The sequence below is a fragment of the Pelodiscus sinensis genome, chromosome 1, assembly GCF_052426305.1.
Source record: "Pelodiscus sinensis isolate ZL-2025 chromosome 1, ASM5242630v1, whole genome shotgun sequence".
In the NCBI taxonomy this organism is placed as follows: Eukaryota; Metazoa; Chordata; order Testudines; family Trionychidae; genus Pelodiscus; species Pelodiscus sinensis.
In genome coordinates, this window is record NC_143052.1 from 129,851,102 (window position 1) to 129,872,597 (window position 21,496).

At 44.9% G+C, this 21,496-nt stretch overlaps 1 protein-coding gene across 9 annotated transcripts in view; it reads left to right on the top strand.

The window, feature by feature from the left end:
* BCL2L14 (BCL2 like 14) overlaps positions 1-21,496 on the top strand; it is a 56,243-nt gene that overhangs the window by 5,281 nt on the left and 29,466 nt on the right. For 2 of the 9 annotated variants that reach the window (XM_025180912.3, XM_075901071.2), the window contains one exon: positions 19,152-19,265. The exons of 3 other annotated variants lie outside the window; for them this stretch is intronic. The gene's annotated coding sequence lies outside the window, so the exon portion shown is untranslated. Of the gene's footprint in view, positions 1-15,965; positions 16,271-17,305; positions 18,082-18,944; positions 19,266-21,496 lie in introns of those variants that run through there. 4 more of the 9 variants (XM_006115485.5, XM_014569748.4, XM_075901076.2 and 1 more) reach the window with 4 other exon arrangements.

Genomic DNA, 21,496 nt, shown 5'->3' on the forward strand with positions numbered 1-21,496 from the left:
ATGCTTCCTAAAGCTCCCATTGCACCGCAATGTTTGGCTGAGAAGAAAGAGGCTTTTGGGAATCGAATTTACCTGGGAAGTTATAACTAGATACCTCAGGGAGAAACAATCTCTGGGGAGAGAAGGGATGGCATGCTTTGTACACTGAGTTCTGGATGGATAGCAACTTGAGCCTCATGGTGACCTGCAAAATTTCCTTTCACCCAGATCCATCTCAGATCTGTCCAGCACACACTGCAGATTTGCTTCTCCTTCCCTGTGCAAAGGGTGAATTGTCACTTGGGATACACTTCTAATTTTGTCCACAGAGTAAAATACATCATAATCCTGGAGCAGGATCAAGTTACTGGCCCTGAATCAAACTTGTGGCAGTATCATCTTTCTAATGTAAAGATAACACTATTACAGATTATATATTTTTCTCTTGTAAAGATAACAGATAACAGCATTAACGCACATCTGTATCCTCCATCTCTGTCTCAGTGCAGCTTTGACACTTATCGCTGTGTATTTTTATCTGAGCCACACTAGAGTAATTTGCACGATTGTTTGTTTCCACTGGCGCACTGTTGTGTAATGTTTTACACATAGGGTAACACTTTCAAAAGTGCCTGAACAACCCATACTCTGTTGTTCTCAGTAAAAATTAGGCTCTGAAATACTTAAGTGCCGTTAGAAAACTAGACCCGGGCTCCTAAGTAACTTAAGTATTTTTTGAAAATGTCACCCAGAACCTAAAAGGGTTAGGAAAGTGCAGTTGGTCGGCTCTCTGGGGCATGGCTGGCTCAATAATGGGATGGGAGAAGTGCAAGGCACGTTTCTATATGGCAGGAGACATGGCTGGTGTGATTTAACCCTGTGAAGGCACGCTGGGCTGATGTCCCTAAATTTTGCTTCTGTTCTAATCTATGATTTTTATACTGTCAGTTCTGCCACGTATTGGTGGTTCACACATTCTCTTCCCAGGGGGAGCAACAGAGGCATTGGAGTATCTTGTTTTGGTAGAGTGTTTTTGTGGGTTGCTTGGTCTTTGGTTATATAAACAAACCCCAAGCAGCAGGTATATGTTAGAGAAGGAAAAGTACGCACCTGGTACCTGGAGGGAAAGTGGTGCTGTTTGTCATAGGCCCCTAGATGGTGGGGAAGTTCTGTCTACAGCCTCACATTGGCCCTGGAAAGAGATGCTAGTTCCAGCACAAATTAGCTTCACCCTTGTTGCTCAGTGTTCCATGGTGACAGAAGAGAATAGTTGTCCACCACCGTGTTTGTCCCTCAGCTTTCAATGATCTTTAGATACCCTGAGCCCCAGCCATGGAGTGTCTGGAGACAAAGACCTTGAATTTGATTGGAGAGTGCATGGGAAACCAGCGTAGGGAGCTGAGGACAGGTTTGATATGTTCCCAATAGCCTGTGTTGCTGACAAGATGTACCAGGGTGTTTTGGACTAGTTCCTGCTTTTTAAGTCTCTCAAGACTATCCACCCAGGTATACCACATTGCTTTAAAGACTTAAAGAACAACAAATAGTTTGTTAGCACTTTAAAGGCTAACAAAACATGTAGATGGTATCATGAGCCCACTTCTTCAGATGATTGGAGCTATGTTCAGTTATGACACTTCGGTCATCTGAAAAAATGGGTTTTGCCAACAAAAGCTCATGATACCAACTACATGTTTTGTTAGTCTGTACAGGATAAACTTAAAAAACAACAAATAGTCTTTAAGTGCTAACAGACTAACTTGGCTACCCCTCTGAAGCACATTGCTTTAACCCAGCTGAGAGGTGACCAAGATAAGCAAAAGTGAGGCCAAGGGTTTGTCAGTCCTGTATCAGTCGGAGATGGTGGAAAGCATGACTTGAGATGTTGCTATGTGACGGCTCAGTATCATCTTAGACTGTGGATTACATTGACCAGTAGTAGGGTGTGTAGCTTCATCCCAGAGAGACTGCACTGTGGCTGCAAGCTCTGCAAAATACCCTCCTCCAGACACCTGCATCACCTTTCTGTTGCTTGGGTTCAAGATGCTTGTGATGGATAGGTGGAGCTGTATATTTGCATTTACCTGGCACTTGAGTCCATGTCATTCTGATCAATTTTCCTTCATGTAGATGTTTTAAAAGATGGGCAAGTGAATTGATCCTTGCAGAAGCCCACAAGTAAAGGGGTCTTGTGGTGGAGGTGCAGTTTCCCATGAAGACTGGTTGGAAGCATTCTTCTAGGAAGGACTCAAACCATTTTAGAGCATTACCTTAGATCCCTGCCACCTCTCTCAGGTGAGACAACAGACTCTCATGGTTAGCAACATCAAATGCTATAGAAAGGTCCAACAGGATGAGAGTGGATGTCTGTCCTCTATTAATTGACAGGAGGAGATCATGGGCTCTGCCCCTTCTGCCTGCCAATCATGTATTTCATGTTTTGAACATATGAAGTGCTACGTACATTTGAAGGACTTATTTATTCTTACAATGCCGCAGCAGCACAGCTGCACCACTAGAGTGTTTCAGTGTGCGGACACCACCCCAAGGAGCAGTTCTCTCATCAGTGTAGATAAGTCACCTGTTTGAGAGGTGGTCACTAGTTTGGTGGAATTCTTCCACAGGGACGTAGGTCGGTTGGATATCGCCCAGGGCAGTGGAATGTTCACACCTCTGACCAATGCGATTAAGCCAACCTAATGTTCTAATGAAGATGAGGTCTAAGCATTATTCAGCTCCGAGCTCTAGGTCAAATTTTTCAAACTTGGGATCTAACGTTAGGCATTTAAGTGACCTTAACTGTGATGGTCTGAACACTTACAGCTCCCATCTAAATTGGGAAACCATTAGCTATTAGTGTATCAATTAAGGCTCCCAGAGGCAACAGGTCACAAAGACCTTGGCAAGCATTCAGGTCTGGCCTTAGGGACAATAGTGCCCTGGATGAACTTGTAGTTTGGTTTCCTTGTTCCTTGTCGCTTTTCTGGGCTCCCCAGCCACCCTGTCCCCTCCTATCGCTCCTGGCCCCTGCTCTCTTTGCGTTCATTTCCTTCATCCCCCTTGGCCCCTGCTACCTCTCGGGCTTCACACACACAAATACAACCTCTTGGCCCCACTGCCTCTCCCACTTCTCCAAACTGTCTAATGTAGCCTCACGCCCCAGGCCCACCCTGAACCTTGCTGCTTAAGCACAGACCATAACACCTCAGAGGTAGCCCGCCCTGCCAAGATTCCTATTTGTGAAGGTTGCTGTGAAGTGCTGCTGAGCAATCCTTACCATGAAGGTCCCAAAAGCATCTACCACCTGACTTTTCAAAGGGATGTGAAATATGCTGAGGTATCCTGAAGAAAGCTTGTATTGGGAGGCAGGAAAAAATGGCAGCAGGGTGTCTCTGGTGCAGTCATCTGAAGAACTGGTCCAGTGGGGTAGGAGGAGAAGTGCTAGCTGTGACTGTTACTCGAAGAGCAGCCCACTGGCTACATGAGAAAAGGGACTTGAAGCAACACGAGGCTTTCTAATGCTGGCCTAAGGCTCTGAGTCAGTGCTGACTCGGAGGGAAAAGGGTATCCAACTGAGTTTCTTTCCTGAAGCAACTTGGTATATTTCCTGAACATCCTGCATTCGACCATTGCTCAACCCTGCTTAGTCTGGGAGTGCTGGCATGAGAACAGCATGTGTCTAGTCTTGTGGGTAGGGCTCTGGGATGAACTTTCTTCTGCTGTATGACCTTGAATAAGGTATTTCACCTTGCTCTCTGTCTTGCTTTCCCCTTTTGCTCTTTGTCCGGCTTTGTTTATTTAGGCTACTAAAGGATTCTGGGGGGAGGGGGTCTGCCTGTAACTATATGTTTGGGTAGCACCACGGGGCTTTGATCTTGGTTGGGCTGTCTTGGTACAATTGCCATAGAAATCTACTGTATATTTGAGAGTCCTTCTATCCATCTGTCCGTTTGTTCAAGAACTCCTCCTAAACGGTAAGAGCTAGGACCACCAAATTTGGTAGGCGGCTTCCTCTTACCATAGCTTAAAGCAAGGTCAGAGACAAGGGATGTGCCTGGAATGTGACTGTTTCTCATAAAGCAGAAAGGGAGGGTCTGCTAGCAGGGACAATTATATAGCAAGGGGCCAGAGATGGGGATCAGGACAATTATAATCCTATTGGGGCAGCAGGGAACAAGGGTGGAGAAAGGGACATCTATCGACTCTATATTTGAGAGAGTTTGTCTATTTGTATGTCTGTCCCCAAGTTGGGGGACATGCATCCCAGTCCCAGTTATGCCCACTTCAGTGGCCATAGACAGTCACTTCTCACTTCACTCCAAGCTGCTGTGGTGAGAGAGGGCTAAGGTTGTCCTGTTTTTCCCCAGGGCAGCTTCCATAGTGAACCCCTTATCCCCAGCCCTACCCCAGAGCAATGATTTAAATGAAGAAGAAAAAATATGGAGTTAAGGATCCAAGTAACACCAGGTAAATCTTCTAGGGAATAAATAGAAAAATAACACAAGAGAAATTGTAGCAGCATCTAAATGAGTGATGTTTATCATAGGCCTTTTCGTCAAATGGCTTTCCAGCTACGTTACTTTTCATGGAACACAGGCACCATGCATCTTATTACTTATTGTATTTTTAGTTTCAAATGATTTGCTGTGCAGAATGTATCTGGCATTAGGGGAAATGTTTCCATGAGCAAACCATTGCACGTCTGTCCTGTTGGCGCACAAATTGAGAGATCCCAGCGTCTGGAACTGAGCTTAGTTAGGCACAGCCAGATATTCCACGTCATTCATGATTGAAGAAAAGCAGTGGAAATTCCCTTTCAGAATATATGGACCTGTGGTCCTATGTGAGAAATTAACAGCATGCTCTTCTCTCTGCTGGGTTAGAGAAAGGGAAAAGAACAAAAGGAAGTCCATGGTTAGCTAAAGAGGTGGTTTTTAAAATGATAGCTCGTGATGTTAATGAGTAGCTGAGTGATGTGATTGAAGGGGACAGGGCATGTATCTTTAAATCAGAAAGTTTTATGTTTTCTCTCTCCCCTTGCGTGAATCTATCCTTTTTGAGATTGAAAGCTCTTCCAGACAGGGACTGTGTGTCAGCAGTGCTCAGTACCTGGTTGGTGCTACTGGAATAAAGAGTTGATTTTCAAGCTCTCTGAAGCTTGAGGGCTGCTGACAGGTTGTCAGTACTGTCCTCATCTGATTTAGGGCACTACAGGTCCCAGGAAATAAATTGTTTCCGTGCATTTAATAATAGTGCTTTCGATTTTTCATGGCTTTTTTTTCCCCCCTCAAATCAAACTGGAATGCAGTGGATGTAAGAAACAAGATAAGTTGTGGTTTTTTGTTTGTTTTTTAAAAGAAGATAGACATGACCAGTTTAGATATTAACTTAGATAGATATTAACTTAGATAGATATTTTATACAGAGTATATTTTCTAAGTAAGAGGAATGTCTGCAGCAGCTTTCAGAAATGCCTTCTGATGTTTCAACATCTGCATATTCAGCGAAGGGGCTGTTGTGTGTTTCTCACTTGACTGCCATTTTAAAGATACAACGTGAAATGCCCCCACCACAAAGTACAGGGTGATGGGGAAAATCAGGCCCCAGCAGAAAGCACTAGAAGTGCTTTTTTTAAAATAAGAGGATTTGCTTTTTAGAAAAACAGTGTTTGGAAATTCACTGTGGGAAACTCAAATAGCTTTGTTCACTTCTGTGGATAGACATAAGGTCTGAATTCTTCACTGCCTTACACCTGATGAAAGGCCACATGAGTCATGTTGAGGGAAACCTAGGGGGGTAACACTTTCCAAAGCACCTAACTGACTTACGAGCCAAGTTCCAGTCTCAAAAGTGATTTAGGAGTTTGTCCTTTTTGAAAATGGGCCGTAGGCTCCCAAGTTCTTTGGGCATTTGTCAAAATGGTACCGCAAATCACGGCGTTATCGTTTACCAGAGTTTTGCCAAAAAATGGGAGTCTCTAGTGAGGCTGGACCTATCCATGGCTCTTGGTTAGATAATAAAAATGTATTATTTTAAACAAAAGAATATTCTATAAAGTAATGAGGCACAGCTTGCTTTAGTATAGGGGTGGCCAACCTGCGGCTCTCAAGTTGCATGCGGCTCTTTGATTAAGGAAATGTGGCTCCTGCTGCTTCTGAGCTGCAAACCTGGGCTGCTCATGGCCAGCCACTCTGTGCACACACCCAGCACCTGGAGGGAGAAGCACTTGCCGTCACCAGCGGCTCCGGGATCCAGGCTTAGGTTGGGGGAGGAGAAGAGTGCCTGGCTCTGGGGGGGGAGGCATTGGATTAGAGCTGGGGGGCTAGGAATGTCTTGCTCTGGGGGAGAGGAAGGGTATTGGGTTAGAGCTGGGGGGAGGGGAGGCTGAAGCACTTTAAACTCAAAGTCTTTGTGGATGCAGAATAAGGCAGCCAACACAGATGTCACATTTAAATTCCAGGGCAAAAAAAAAATCTGCATGTACCTGGTTTACCCTGTGTTTCTTCAGAGAAAATTCAAAGGCTATTGTTTGCCTGGCTGAAGCAATTATTCTGAGATATGAGAATCTCTCTTCTTGTGTTTGAACCTCTCATATTTGCAGTCTGGGACAGACCTGAATTTTTAGAAATGTAAAAAAGCCATAATCTTCATAAAATAAAAAAAAGAGGAAGCCATACCAGAGATCAACAAGCTGGAGTGAAATGGGCACTTCAGGGTGTGCTGACTTACTTCTCAATTCCATGTAATTTAATTTAAAAAAACGCACAGGACATAATAGGACACTAGTGTTACATTTAAAATACATGGTGGGGATGCTTTTTTTAAGTGTTAGAATATTACTGGATTTTTAAAGGTTTTTTTTTTTAATTTGATGTTTGTTCCTTGTCACGTTCTCTGAAGATCTATGGGCTGGCTGTGAATTTAAGTGACTAGAGACTTTTTGTATTGGTTTTTGTCTGAAATGTCCTGTAATGTTATTTTTATCACTACATTTTGTATACTATATCTATCTACCTTTCTATATCTAAATATATAAAAAATAAATATATAATATGTGGCTCTTGGCACTCTGTCCACCACTATTTTGGCTCTTTGTCTCTAACTGGTTGGCCACCCTTGTTCTAGTACATCATGCACAGAACTAGGAGCGGAGCTTGGGGGAGGAGGGGACAGAATGGACCAAAATGAAACATTTCAACATTTTTTTTAAACAGAAATGTGTTCATCTGCCTTTCCCCATTAGAATACATGGTCTCATGGGACCTGTAGTTCAGGAACATTCTCCCTCAGAAGAATGAGTCTCTCTGTTCTGACTACATCTCCCATGATGAAAGAAGGTGGGACAGAACTACAATTCCCACAAGGCAATGTGCTACACTAGGTCAAGATGGGTGAGGTATTGGACCAGCTTTTTAGGTGAAAGAGACAAGCTTTGGAGCTAACTGAGGCCTTGTCTTTCTCCTAGCCAGTCTTGGTCCCAGGATACAATATTGAAAATCTATTCTAAAGTAAGGTAGTTTAATGTTGCGATGATTTGAAACTAAACATTTCAGGTCTGTTCAACAAAACAAAATATTCCATTTTAACTGCTGGAAAATAGAAAAATTTCCAGCAAAATTAAAATTTTCCCACTGAAAATTTTAATTATGTGGTAGTTACACTTTCCACGGGAATGATATTCAGGGCTCTCTGTTCTATTAGGCTATGCAGGTAGCATCACTAGATGGCACTCCAGAATAGTGAGCTTTTATAGGTCTTATAAAAGACCCAGCAAACTTGTTGTGTACTGCAAATGGCTTCCTTTGTGCAGGTTTATATACCTCTTGTAACACACTGACTGCCAGGTTTCTGATCCTTGCTTTGCCACTAACAATTTCTATGCCTCAGTTTACCCATCTGTAAAATGTGGAAAATAAACCTTCTGTTGTGAAGAACAGTAAATTCTGCAAGTTACTCTGCACAGATGACCCCCAGCATCTTCAAGGAGTTCTACAGACTTCTGTGGGCCTCTGCAGGAACACAGGAGTCTTCCCACTTGGAGTAACTTGCAGGAGTGAGGCCCTCATGCTGTGTTGGAGATTTAAGGTTTCAGGTAGATACTAAGTTTTGTAATTAATAGGATAATAAATGCCAACGAACCAGAAGATTGGAAATCCAGTGTTTCCATCTCAAAAGAAGCAGCCCTGACGCACAGAGATGATAGGTCTTAGCTTAAATGGAAAAAGCCATTTTTATTGTGCACTTTTTAAAAAAAAAAAAAAAAAAGTCCTAGGGTAATGATGCCCAAAGAGATGCAGAGAATAGAAATCTCAAAATTTGCAGGAAGCTGAGGGTTTTATTTCATGAATTTCTTTCAGCAGAATTGCCCTCGTTTAATACAAATTGACAATAACGTTGAAATATTTTAATGGTGTAGACTTAGTCTGAAAGGTGTGATATGCATTAGGCATCCTCCCTCTAACTGCACAAAGAGCAACAGTCCAGACCATTCTTGGAGCAGTGTCTTGAGTCTGAAGATTAGTATTTCTCTCTTATTAGGCGTATGCTGTAGTATGGCCCTTCTACAGAACTCCAAACCAAAGCTGTTATTGTAACTGACCCATGAGTACTGCATACAATAACCATCAGAGACTGTGCTGCATCAATCTATGCTCCCCTTGGTCCATATGGTTTCATTCAATTTGTGGTCTCCAATTCTATGATCCCATTTTAGAACATTTTGCCTTTACAGTCATCAACTACAATGAGTTAAGTGCATAAGAATGTCTCTGCATTACTACTCCTCTTTCCTACCCAACCTTTGTACAAGATTTTCCATTTAAAAAGAAAATCCAATATCTCATTCTGCGCCAGCGTTCTGTCAGCATTTCAGCAATAAGCAGGAGCAAGTAAAATATTATGCATAAAATGGGAGTATACAAAAGGAAAACAGGGTTGCTGATGCCATGAACCTTAAACAAGGCAGGGAGCACAGGAAAATACTGTTTCCTGTGCATTAGAAGCTTATTTATGTTTGCAGAAAATAAATAACGTGCACAACATACGATGTCTGGAAACTCGCAAGGAAGGACTTGAACTCAGTGTACATGGTCAGAAAAATGAAAAGCCTCTGTGGGCAGAGGGGCCAGCAATCCAATATCTTAAATAAACTCTGGTGTTATACTTTCTTCCAGGGCTTAAATGTTTCTCAGGCCTCGTGCTTTCCCTCAACATGATTAAATTTCAGCCCTCAGTGTAGCTGCAAGAAAGGAAAACTCTAGAGCAGACCAAGAAAGCTGGGATTTGCAAGGATGGTGCTTGTCCTGGCATGAAATTGGGTCCTCCCCACTGGTGCTAGGGTTGCCAACTTTCTAGTTACACAAAACCAGACATCCTTGCTCCACCCCCTGCCCTGAGGCCCCCCACCCACCCACACTTCATCCATCTTCCATCCTTCTCTCACTCTGCTCCACCTTCACCCATTTTTACCAAGCAGGGGGTTGGGGGTTTGGTGAGGGAGGGAGGGAGGGATGCAGGCTCTAGCTAGAGATATGGGCTCTGGGGTGGGGTGAGGGATGAGGAGTTTGGGTGAAGGAGGGGGCTCAGGGCTGAGACAGAGGGTTAGGGTATGGAAGGAGGGCAGTGGGGAGAGCAGCGCTTGCCTGAGGCAGCTCCTGGAAGTGGCCAGCATGTCCAGCTCCTAATGTGGAGGGACTAGGGAGCTCTGTGTGCTGCCCCTGCTGGTAGACATCAACTTTTGGTGATTGCTGTGTAACTGCAGAGTTCTACATCGTCCACAAAGGCACTCCTATCCTTGGCAGAGATTTATTGGCTGCTTTAAACCTCAGGGTAGTTAATGGACGAATTCATCTTCCTCAGCAAAGCACGCTTGCAGTACTGTGACGATGCATCTGGGACCCCCCGACTCTGCACCGCCATCTGCAGCCAGATGTGACTCTGTCGGCCAATAGAGTAGGAGGTTTTATTGGCTCTCAGAGATGCAGCGCAGCATAGGCTTGATGTCGATATAGGAGCCAGGGCAGGCAGCCTTAGTTCTCTTGGGGGGGGAGGGGTTCAAATTCCTCTGAGCTCCCGCTGTCCTAGACTCAGTCTGCTCTCTTCATGCGTCCCCCAGCCAAGACTGCCCTTTCTCCCAGCCACCGGTCACTCACTCCCCCCAGACAGCCACACCCCTTCCTTTGTTCAAACTCCTTCCCCTGGCCAGGCGTGAAGCAGCTGAGCCATTGTCTACGTGTCTTGGCTCAGGAGATCCCCATCTCCCACTGGGCCTTGCACAGTCCCAGACAGTCCCAGAGTCGCTACAGAGCAGCACAGGACTGTGAAAGCAGACAGAATCCCCACTACATCACAAGTATACACACCAGTTTCAGCTGGGACCCAAGACCAGGATGAGGAGAAACTTGGCTGTGCTTATGGGTTTGTGCACAAACTTAAAATGCGACATAATGTGATGCCTGTACGACAGAAGTTATGGTGCTTACCATTTTCAGGCAGGGAAGCTGTTTCAGAGGAACTTAAAAAACTTGTACAAATGGACATTATTGAAGAAATTGATTCATCTGAATGGGTTTCACCTATAGTAGTGACACAGAAGGATGGAGGCATCCGCCTTTGTGTGGACTTAAGGGGGCCAAATAAAGCTATTGTGATTGACAGCCACCCACTGCCTCACATAGAAGAAGGATTTGCAGAACTCCATGGAGCAAAGATGTTTTCCGCTCTTGATTTGCAGAGCACATACCACCAGGCTACGTTGCATGAAAACAGCAGAGACCTCACAGCATTTATTACATGAGGGACTATTTTGTTTTAAACGTGTTCCATACAGTCTTGCATCTGCCCCAAGTGCCTTCCAAAAATGTGATTGATTCTGAAGAATCAACATGGAGTTCAGTGCGATCTGGATGATGATATTGTGTTTGGAAATACTTCTGAGGAGCATGAGAATAACCTGCAGTCTGTACTAAAATGCATCAGCACAGCAGGCCTCAAGCTCAACTTGTCTAAATGAAAATGTAGACAAACAGAACTCTCCTTTCTGGGGCTTACAATTTCACTGACTGGACTAAAACATGATCCAGATCATGTCCTAGCAATTTCAAAGGCTCCTTCTCCAACAGATTTGTAAACCTTATGTTCCTTCTTGGGTCTTATCTCCTGGTATGCAAAATTCATTCCCAGTTATGCTTCTGTCATTGAACCATTATGAGAATTACTATGGAGAAGTTCAACCTTGCCTTTCTTGCCTGCCTTTGTCTTCACTAGATGGTTCACTGGAGGATGAGGATGAAGTAGTTGTGTTTATTACAAGCACTCTTACTGCAGTTACAGGAGAGCAATTCCAAGCTGCTTGTTTAGCATGTCCGATTCAACAAAAGCTACGGGAATTTCTGACAGAGATGGCCCAGTAATCCTAAAAACCTTGACCCAGTTTTGCTGCCTTATTTTAGAGTTCGGGATGAACTTTCTTTGCTTGATTGCTATGTGCTACTAAGTACACACCGGCTACTTATGCCAGAAGAATCACAGTCAAAACTCATACACGTGGCGTAAGATACTCATCAAGGAATTGTCAGAACCAAACAATGACTATGGGATCTGTATTGGTGGCCAGGGATGGACTCCTAAACTGAAGCAATCATCCTGTGTCACTTGACAAATGCATGGTAAGATGGTAGTCACATGTACCCCATCATTACAGACTGTTCCTCTTCCTGATTCTGCATGGGAAAAAGTTGTGATTGACATCGTAGGATCCTTTGATACTGCTCCAATTGGTTGTCCACATGCCATCATTTTAATAAACTATTTCAGTAAATAGCCTGCAGTAACGTTTACATCACAAATCTCTTCTGCTACAGTAATTAAGTTCCTCTCTCCAGGTTTTAGCAGGGACGGTAACCCCAAAGAACTGGTTTCAGATAATGGTAGTCAATTTACTTCCCTGGAATTTGAATCTTTTCTAGCAGAGAGGAACATTTTACATAGAAGATCATCCCTGTATTACCCTCAAGCCAGTGGGGAAATGGAAAGGTTTAACAGAAGCTTGAAAGAGTTTGCAAACGGCTAAACTGGAAGAGCGATCATGGATAACCTTCACTACTGATTTCTTGCAAGTATACAGGGCTACAAACATGCCACAATGCAAAGATCACCCACAGAGTTAAAGCATGGAAAACAGATGAATACTAAACTGATCATTGCTGGATTGTTAAAGTCAAGACCTGATGTGCCAAAAGAGGATGATGTGAGAGAAACAGTTGAACAGAACCAAGCAAAGTATAAGGCTTTCACAGACAAATGGCGGGGTGCTAAGGAACTGAAGTTTGAGTGTGGTTCCTTTTGTTTGTGTAGAATTCCAGGTTTTCTTACTCTAAAGGGACCATAAAGTCACATCTTCTCTTAAAAATCATTAAGGGGGGGCCTTGCACCTATGACTTTCTGATGGGCAGGTATGGAATGCTTCTTATCTTGCACCTGCCTATGCACCAAGAGGAGATGATGCCAACACCCAGTCAGTGTTGGACGACTTCCTCATAGTACCAACACAACAAGATAGTGCACTAGAAACAGGGTTTGAGAGACAGTCTGTCAGACCCAGACGAGCACCTGTCTGGACTAGAGCGGGGCGTCGGGGAGCAGAGCCTGGCTAGCGGCGGGACGGTCATCTTGTGATGGGCCGGGGCTGCAAACTATGTTATGTAGTATTTACAGTGTTTTCAGTATAATATTTCTGCCAACCGTATAGTGTCTCTTTTCGTATTTGTTGCTGTAGTTAGAACAACAATGATTACTTTATAATTGGGAATAGTGATAGAGATGTAGCCGTGTTAGTCTGGTGTAGCTGAAACAAAATACAGGACTATGTAGCACTTTAAAGACTAACAAGATGGTTTATTAGATGATGAGCTTTCGTGGGCCAGACTCACTTCCTCAGATCAAATAGTGGAAGAAAATAGTCACAACCATATATACCAAAGGATACAATTTTAAAAAATGAACACACATGAAAAGGACAAATCACATTACAGAACAGAAGGGGGATTTGGGGGAGGGGGGGAAGGAAGGTGAATGCCAGTGAGTTAATGATATTAGAGGTGGGGAGGGGGAAATGTCTGTGAGTTAATAGAATTAGAGGTGATAATTGGGGAAGCTATCTTTGTAATGTGTAAGATAGCTGGGGTCTTTGTTAAGTCCGGTGCGGAGAGTGTCGAATTTTAGCATGAATGCCAGTTCAGAGGATTCCCTTTCAAGTGCAGATTTGAATGTCTTCTGAAGTAGGATGCAGGTTAGCAGGTCATTATAATTGGGAGCACTTCTTAAGAGAGGCGGGAATGTGGTGTTTTAGATTTAATACTGCTTGTCATTAGAACTGAGAGCACTGACTGTTGGGAGCCTGGAAGCCAGGACCGTCCTTAAGCATACACAGAATACGCAGTTGCGTGGGGCACCACTATGCCGGGCCAAGGGACTCCAGCGAGGAGGCCGGCAAGCTGATCCTGGCTGGAGGAAGGGAAGCTGTCAACCCGGGCGGCAGCAGATGGGCAGAACCAGGGCTGCGCCGGGGGCGGGGTCACGTCAGCATGGCGTTGCAACACCAGTTTTTAAAATGGCTCAGGGAAGGAGATGTGGGGGAGCCTGGCTAGAGGCGGGACGGTTATCTTGTGATGGGCCGGGGCTGCGAACACCGAGTGGCCCAGCTCCAGGTCTGGCACATGGTCTGGAGCCTGGGCTGTGGGGACTTCCGGGGCCTGATCGCAGCAGACTCCAACCCTGCAAACTAGAAGGCAGAAGGTAGGCGAGGGGAGGGGAAGGGGAAAAATAAGGGGAATGAGTGGGAGAGGAAGGTGCTTGTGCTAATGGGAGGGAGGCAGGTCGGGAAACAAAGGGGAAAGCACCAAGGGACAGGGATGGAGGAGAGACAAATGCCAAGGGGCCAAGTGGAGACAATGAGGAAAAGAGCAGGAGGGGGGGTGTCAGTGGGAAAGGGACAGGGTGATTCTGGAAGAGGAGAGGGTAAGGGCATTGGGGGCTAGAGGGGGGGAGGAGGAGGTGCTGGGAGAAGGCTTGAAAGAAGGGGTGGGCATGAGGAAGGTGGGGATGAAGCAAGTCATGTGTGAGGGCACAGGGACATAAAGGGAATGGGGCAGAGAGTGGTGAGGGGGTGGGCATCAGGAGAAAAGAGGGCAAAGGGGGCAGGGGCAGTAAGGGAAGGGAGAGGCACCAGGAAGGTGCAGAGGTAAGGGAAGGTGCAGGTGCCAGGGGATTCTGGGGGTGAAGCAGAAGGGCAGACACCTGCAGGGGAGGGACCAGCACCAGAGGAGAGAGGCAGGGCAGGAGTGTAAAGAGAGGTGTTAGGAGAGGGGATGAGGAGGGATAGCTCACATGATCAGAGCGGGGCTACTGGAGGAGTGGGAACAGGGGGGAGAGAAGGGCTGGTGGAGGGGGGCAGGTCATAGGAGGGCTGAGGGCAGTGAGAAGGGCAGGAGTCAGGACAGCAGAGGAGGGTGAGGGGTTGGAGGCAGCAGGCACTAGGAGAGTTGATGGAGCAAGGGGAGGAGACATGGCAGCAGAGGGAAAAGGTAGAGGTTTTTAAGATATTTATTAATAACTTGAGTGCCACAATGACTCATCCAAACAAGCCACATGAACTCAGTTCCGGTGCATGTTAGAGAAAAAACTGCCCTCCCCTCCCAGTTAGTGTGGCCAGGCTGCTTTTGCTATAATGGGCTGCAGTACTCCTTGGGAGAAACCGGCTGCATGCTTCCTGCATACCATTGGCTGTAGAAAAAGGGAAGGTGTGAAAAGGGGAAAATAGCCTCGGACTCTCCCACCTGTCACCTTGGCGTGAGAACTGCAGGGCTTACCTGGTCGCTCAACCCCTGGGACACAGACTCCCACTTGGTGACCGTTGGGCCATATATGGTAATATGCAAGCGTGGGAAAGTGATGTGCAGATTCGGGGATAAATACCCATCGCACAGTTCGCTTTAGGAGGTCTTCGCAACACACGTACAACCGTGCATGTGCCTTCCCGTATACTCCAAAGCACTGCCGGCCTGATCAACCGACCAGCCACCTCCCCCGACTCTCGGGCGTAACCAAGGCCTTTGCAACCGAACCGATATCTTTGAAATGTTCCGTGTGCTGTGTAAGTTGGTATGTATGATTTGATTTTCTTTGTTGTATAAGCTTAGTGTTGTAGTTGTTTTGGGTAGTACATAGAGTTTATAGTTATCACTGTTATTTAATTAGTGTAGCTGGATGTTTTTAGAATAGAGACTATTCCCCTTGCCATTCCCAGCCTTATATTTCTGACACGTTAAACTAGAAATCGTGAATAAATATAATAAATAATTCATTATTAGCACCATCTATTAATCTTAGGATAAATACTATCAATTCATCACTGTCATAAATAAACATCTTTAATTTACTAAAACGGTCCACCTGGTTCTGTCCTCCACCCCCCACCCCCCGCTTGGGTATGCATCATCAGACCTGTGGTTCTCACGACAGTGCACAACACAAAATTCATTCTGCTCATGAGAGGAAACTCTTACAGGGAACACTTCCCCCAGCCTCTCCGCCCCCAAGTTAATGTCACAGACATCGGGGTAATGTAATTGCAGGATAGTTGCATGAGGGGGATTTGGTGGGGGTCAAACTAATCCTTATTGCTTTTACTTTTGGTCATGTGTCCATCTTGCCCTGAGAGTGTTGCCTTTAGAGGCGTGGCTAACAGGGGTCAGGAGCATGGTTAACAGGGGTCAGGGGTGTGGCTAATGGGGGTCAAAAAGTACATTTAAAAAAAAATTCTTTAGGTGCACACCCTAATGAAATGTGCTGCGCATGCCTATGACGGGAAGGAGTGGAGCATGTAACATCAGGGCTGGGTCCTAGAGAGAGCCGAATGTGCTGCCTGCAGCACAGTCTGAGGGAAGGGATTGGCTGCTGGAGTCTCTGGGAAGGGGAGGGAGTAGGGGTGGAAGAGCAAGTGAGGTACTGGGGCACCTGTTTAATAATCCCGTCTAAGACACTATAAAACCTAAGGACGGCCCTGCTGGAAGCACAGGAAACAGGAAGAAGGGGAGAGATTAGCTAGGGGAGGGTTGAGTGAAAGCTACAGCATGATGCAGCAGTTTTGTAAAGAGGTTTCACTTTTGGTAAATAAATTTCTGCTGAAGTTTTAGTACCTTTCTTGCATGATACAACACCACTGCAGCCAAGGGCAGCTGGTGTCAGAAGTCCATGCCCATACAGACTGACCAAGGAACAGGGAAACACAAAGGTGAGTGAAAGCCATGCTTGCCTCACCCCTCCGAAGCTGTGCTCCAGCCCTGTACCTGGTGCAAAGCTGGTGATAATATGGGAGGAGGAGGGGGGGGGGGGGGAAGGGGAACGGGGAGTGACCAAAACTTGCATTTGTGGGAAAGAAATGTATTTAGAACCTAAATGAAAAGTGTCAGAACAGGCGCTAATCAAAAATGGAACCTAAACTTGATTCATGCTCCTTACCCACTTACACACTATGTCTTGATTTGGTGCAGAAAAGTGTATTTGGAAACAATCTGTCGCAGTTAAACTTTAACCAAACACATCAGGAAGGGACAGAAAAAAATAAAGCAGGCATCACAACCCTTCCCCACTCCCACTCCACATGCATAAGAAAAGCCAATTGATCCCTGGTGTAAAATACACTTCTCTGTGTTACTCACAGCTATAAGGTTGTACTATTCCTTGGCATTCTGTTGAATGTTTGATCAGTGGCTGACTGAACCAAATCTCATTCTTGTTCTGTGATTTTGGTTGTCATGGGGATATAGCTAGTGGTTAATCTATGTAAGCTATTTATGAAGGGAAAGACTTTTTTTTTAATACAAAACTTTCTGTTGTCCATCTGTCTGCTCATCTGACTTGCAGCCAGAAAACATGAGTAGGAAGTGATGAAGTAGTAGCAGTTACATAACAGATACCCTCAGAAGCAGGGTCTGCCATATACTGGTATGAGAGCCATCTGCCCACCAGGTGTCACAGCTGATCCAAATTTACTGCTGATCCTGCTTTCTGTTTTGTATCAAAGTGTAAAACAGGGGTGGGGAACCCGTTTTGGGTTGGGGGCCATGTACCCACAGAAAAATTAGTCTGGCACTGCACACAAGTGAGAATTAAAAGAAAAACCAACCCCCCCCCCAAAATCAAACCCAAGGCCTCACTGTGGCCCCCCAGCTGAGGAGAAAGACACTCCCCACATTCCTCTTACACACCGGAGCCTAAGACGACCCAGGCTAGTAGAGTTTGTGTGCTCCAGCTCCAGGCAGGGTGGGGGGAAGAATAGTGAGGGGGAGAGGCTGGAGCACTAGAACAGGCTCTCCAGTGCTGGGAGAGAGCTCTGAGCCTCAGGTGCCAGATCCAGACAAGTCAAGGGCCACATCTGGCCCCCCAGGCCAGAGGTTCCCCACCTGTGCTGTAAAACTAAGGCCTAGTCCACCTTAAGCTGTTCCATTTTATGCCAGGGTGCTGTAGCAGAGGTGTAATTTTGGCTTTGGTGTTTGTCTGGGTCACTTTGGAGTCCCGATGCACAGTTTGAGAACTGCTGCCTTAGGTAAACCCCATGTCATTACTGCAGCATATGATCCAATAAGCCAAGTCTGGCCCTGAGACAGCTGCTGTCAACAGGTTAGACTAGCCACTAGCTCCTGGGACCCAGCGTGAGCTGGGACCGAGCCAGGCTACTGGCCAGCCCTCTAAAAAATGTACTGGCAGAGCCATGGGGAAGATGCGTGTAGTCGGTAGCATTAACCGATAAGCTTTTGCTTATCAGTTAATCGTTTAACTAATTACACTATTACATCCCTACTGGTGAGAAGACCAGCAGCTAGGATTAGTAGGGGCAATCATTCTCCAGTCTGCCACTGAGGCCTGGCCTATACTAGAAAATTCGGTTGATTTAACTAGGTCAGTCAGAGGAGTGAAAAATCCACACACCGGAGCAGTGTGACCTAAGCAGCTGACCTAAGTCCCTGTGTATGCAGCACTACTGCTACCACTTTCAGGGAAGTGGATTACTCATGCTAAAGGAAGAACCACCAAAAAGCACAGGTAGTGTCTAATCCCTGATCTTTTGTGCTTTAATTTGCCTATAAGTAAAACATCTACAACCCATATTGTGTATCCTACTGAATGAATGTTTGTAAAGGGCTTTGAGGTATTTGATTGGAAGGCACGTGCGCAAGAAAGAAAAATTAAAACTGGGGTCTTCCGTGCAGCGGGTGAGATGTTGCTGATAAACCAGAATACATAATAGCCTTGCAGTCTTCAAATATGCTAACAAAGAGGACTGATCCTTCAGTGAATGGACAGGGATACAATTGAAGGACAAGAATGAACTGTAGTGTTAGGATGGATGTTGGGCAACATTTCTGTACAGGTAGCTAAATAGGATTACAAGGGACTGAGGGAGGTTGGGGAAATCCTCATCCCTGGAGGTTTTTAAGAACAGGTTGGCCAAAAGCCTGTCAGGGGTGGTCTCAGTTTTCCTGGTCCTGCTTGGATGCTGTGGGTTGAACTTGACTTCTCCATGCCCTTCCAGCCCTTTGAATAAATGCAGGTACACAAGACATAACTTTTATTTATTTCTAGAGGGTTGGGTAAGATTATCCCAGAGTTATTATAATGGATCACCTATCTCCTAGAACTGAAGGGACCTTGAAAGGTCATTGAGTCCAGTCCCCTGCTGTCACAGCAGGACCAACTACCACCCCTGATGAATTTTTGCCCCAAATTGCCTCCACAAGGATTGAACTCACAACCCTGGGTTTAGCAGGCCAATGCTCAAACCACTGAGCTATCCCTCCCCCCATCAAGCTGGCCTAAACTCATGAGTAAATGCCCTTTGAATCAGTTAAACATAGAGAAGAAAACCAGCTGCCACAAGCTTCTGACTTCCCTATTGGTCACATGGGCAGCACCACCCGCACCCTTTACATGGGCACCACCACCCGCACCCTTTAACTCTTAATGCAAACTGCTAAGTTTGTACAGTACCTCTGCAAAGGAAGTGAGGGGCACTCTAACGTGCAACTCTGCCCTAATTTGAATCACATAAGCAAATCTTTTCACAAAAGACTTGACATTTTTAAATAAAAACATTTCCCCCCTTTTCTTTGAAGGAAGGTTACAAGACTCAACTGGTTTTTAACAAAAAAGAAATAGTGACTGGCAAAACAGAAGGAAGTGCTCCATTCAAGAGACTTTAAGACCTGTTGGTGCAACTTCAGTGGAAGGTAAAGCTAAAACAAATAGTAACTTACACTGATCTCTTTTTCCTGCTCTCCGGAGGCATTTCTGACTGTTGGAGCAATCAAGTGTTGTATATTTGAACCTCATTCTTATAGAGACCTGTTTATAACAGTGAAACTGCTGTTCCCTTTTGCTGATTTTAACTAAATGCTTTGTCATTTCAAAAATGCTTGGATTAAAAATGGGAAAAGAGGGAGATCTCTTGGGATCGTTAGAAGCAAAATATTCAGATCGCTTACAGAGATGGTGTACAAATAGGGTTGCCAGGTGTCCGGTTTTGAACCAGACAGTCCAGTATTCGAGATTTCTGTTCAGGAAACAAATTGAGACAATATAAATGAGAAAATATAAATGTGCAGTATTTTCTAAATAAGATGTAATGTAGATTTTGATGTAATGTCAAGTGTGTTTCAGGTATTTTTGTTGAAACCATCTGGCAACCCCATGTACAAAACTTTTGAAAACGTTACTCAGCAGCCTTTAAAAGAAAGTTCTGTTTGCTAGGTGAACAGGGTAAAGTTCTCCTCTACAATCCATGCTGTGTTTTACCTGTTGCCTGTGGAAGATTCACCCAGCGAATTCATGTAGAATGTGCACCTTTATCATCTTGTTCTGTGAGACCAGCTCAATCTCACAAGCTAAGCAGGTTCCTGCCAGGTCAATAATTGCATGTGGGATTTCTCCATCTCTAACAAAACTGATATTTACGTTCTGCAAATTAGTAGTGGCAATGTTTTAGTCTTCTCTAAGTAATCCCTAAACCAGGCCCCAGAATGCAATTAACAATCACGGTAAAGCTGAAGGTCTGTTAGCTGTGGCATAAATATGAACTCTTGGCCATTTATTAGTGCATTGACAGTCTATCTGTATGTCCTGTTTAAGTTGTCTCCTTTAGAGCCCTTGACTTTTCTGTGACCTGACCTTCCTGTTAGCTTCCCCTTAGCTTTGTGAATACAGGAAGTTCCTCTTGGGCAGTCAAATTAGTCAGGGAGTTTCTCCTGTTGCCTTCTGTGAGGCATATCTGTGAAAGCATGTTTGTCAGTTTCTCTCCTGACTCCACAGTGGGTTCTAAAGTTGCCTAGTAGGTGTGTTTAACTTTAGTGCATGGAGGAAATTGCACTTTGGTTAATTAGTAACCCAGACCCTTGGGCTTAGATAGTGTGTCCTTAACTTCCTGGCCTAAAAAGCAGCTGTGCTCTATGCAGAAGCAACTGTCAGTAGTAGGGGAAGCTGATTGCCTTCCCCACTAGGATGTTACAGTTGACTGAATACTTGTGTGGAAAGTTGGTTGAGATTCTTGGGTGAAGGCTACTGTAAGAGCAGCGCTCAGAGGCCACAGTGATGGACACAGAACAAAGTGGCATTGCTTCCCGTCCTGGCAGGACCGATGTCAGCATGTTCTGGGGGCTTTTAAAATGGTCAGGGAAGGGCTTACAAGTGAGAATGTGTTCTGAAAGAATTCTAAGAACTACCCTTCCAAAAAACACACACAAAGTTCTGGTGCCCAATTCTGTTTTCAGTTACATTAGACCTTGCACCTGCACACACAAACGGAAAGAAAGCACCACATGAGAGCCTGTGATAATTCAGTGAGAGAAGCTATTATCAAGTCTTTTTTTTTCCCCTTGCATTGCTTTATATTTAAGGTTGTTTTTCAAAACTGGTTTCACAGTAAAGCCTCTAAGCTTCTTTGTATAACTGGATGAGTAGAGAAATCAGACTAGAAATCAGACCTAAATTTCCTTTTAATCTAGCTTTACCTCTTCCCCATGGTCTCTATCATACATTAGGGACTGTATACAACTCTTTGGGCATGTCTACACAGCAGGGCTAACGCTAAAATAAGCTACACAACTTGAGCTATGCCAATTGCATAGCTGAAGTCAAAATAGTTATTTCGGCTTTTGGCAGTGTCTACACAGCAGGAAGTCCAAGAAAGAGCACTCTTCCTCTGACTTCCCTTTCTCGTAAAATGGAGGTTACAGGAGTTGGAGTAAGAAGTCCTCCAGCTCGCCATTATTTCAACTTTATGTTGAAATAACTGCTTGTAATATTGATACGGTCTGACGTTATTCTGAAATAACACTGCCATGTAGACATACCCTTTGTGTCCAGTGCCTAGCATAATAGGGCCCCAAATTCTGTATTTTCAAATACTGTCATTTAAATATACGGGTAAGATAATAAACGTAAGAAAGAAAAGTTACCTCTCTGG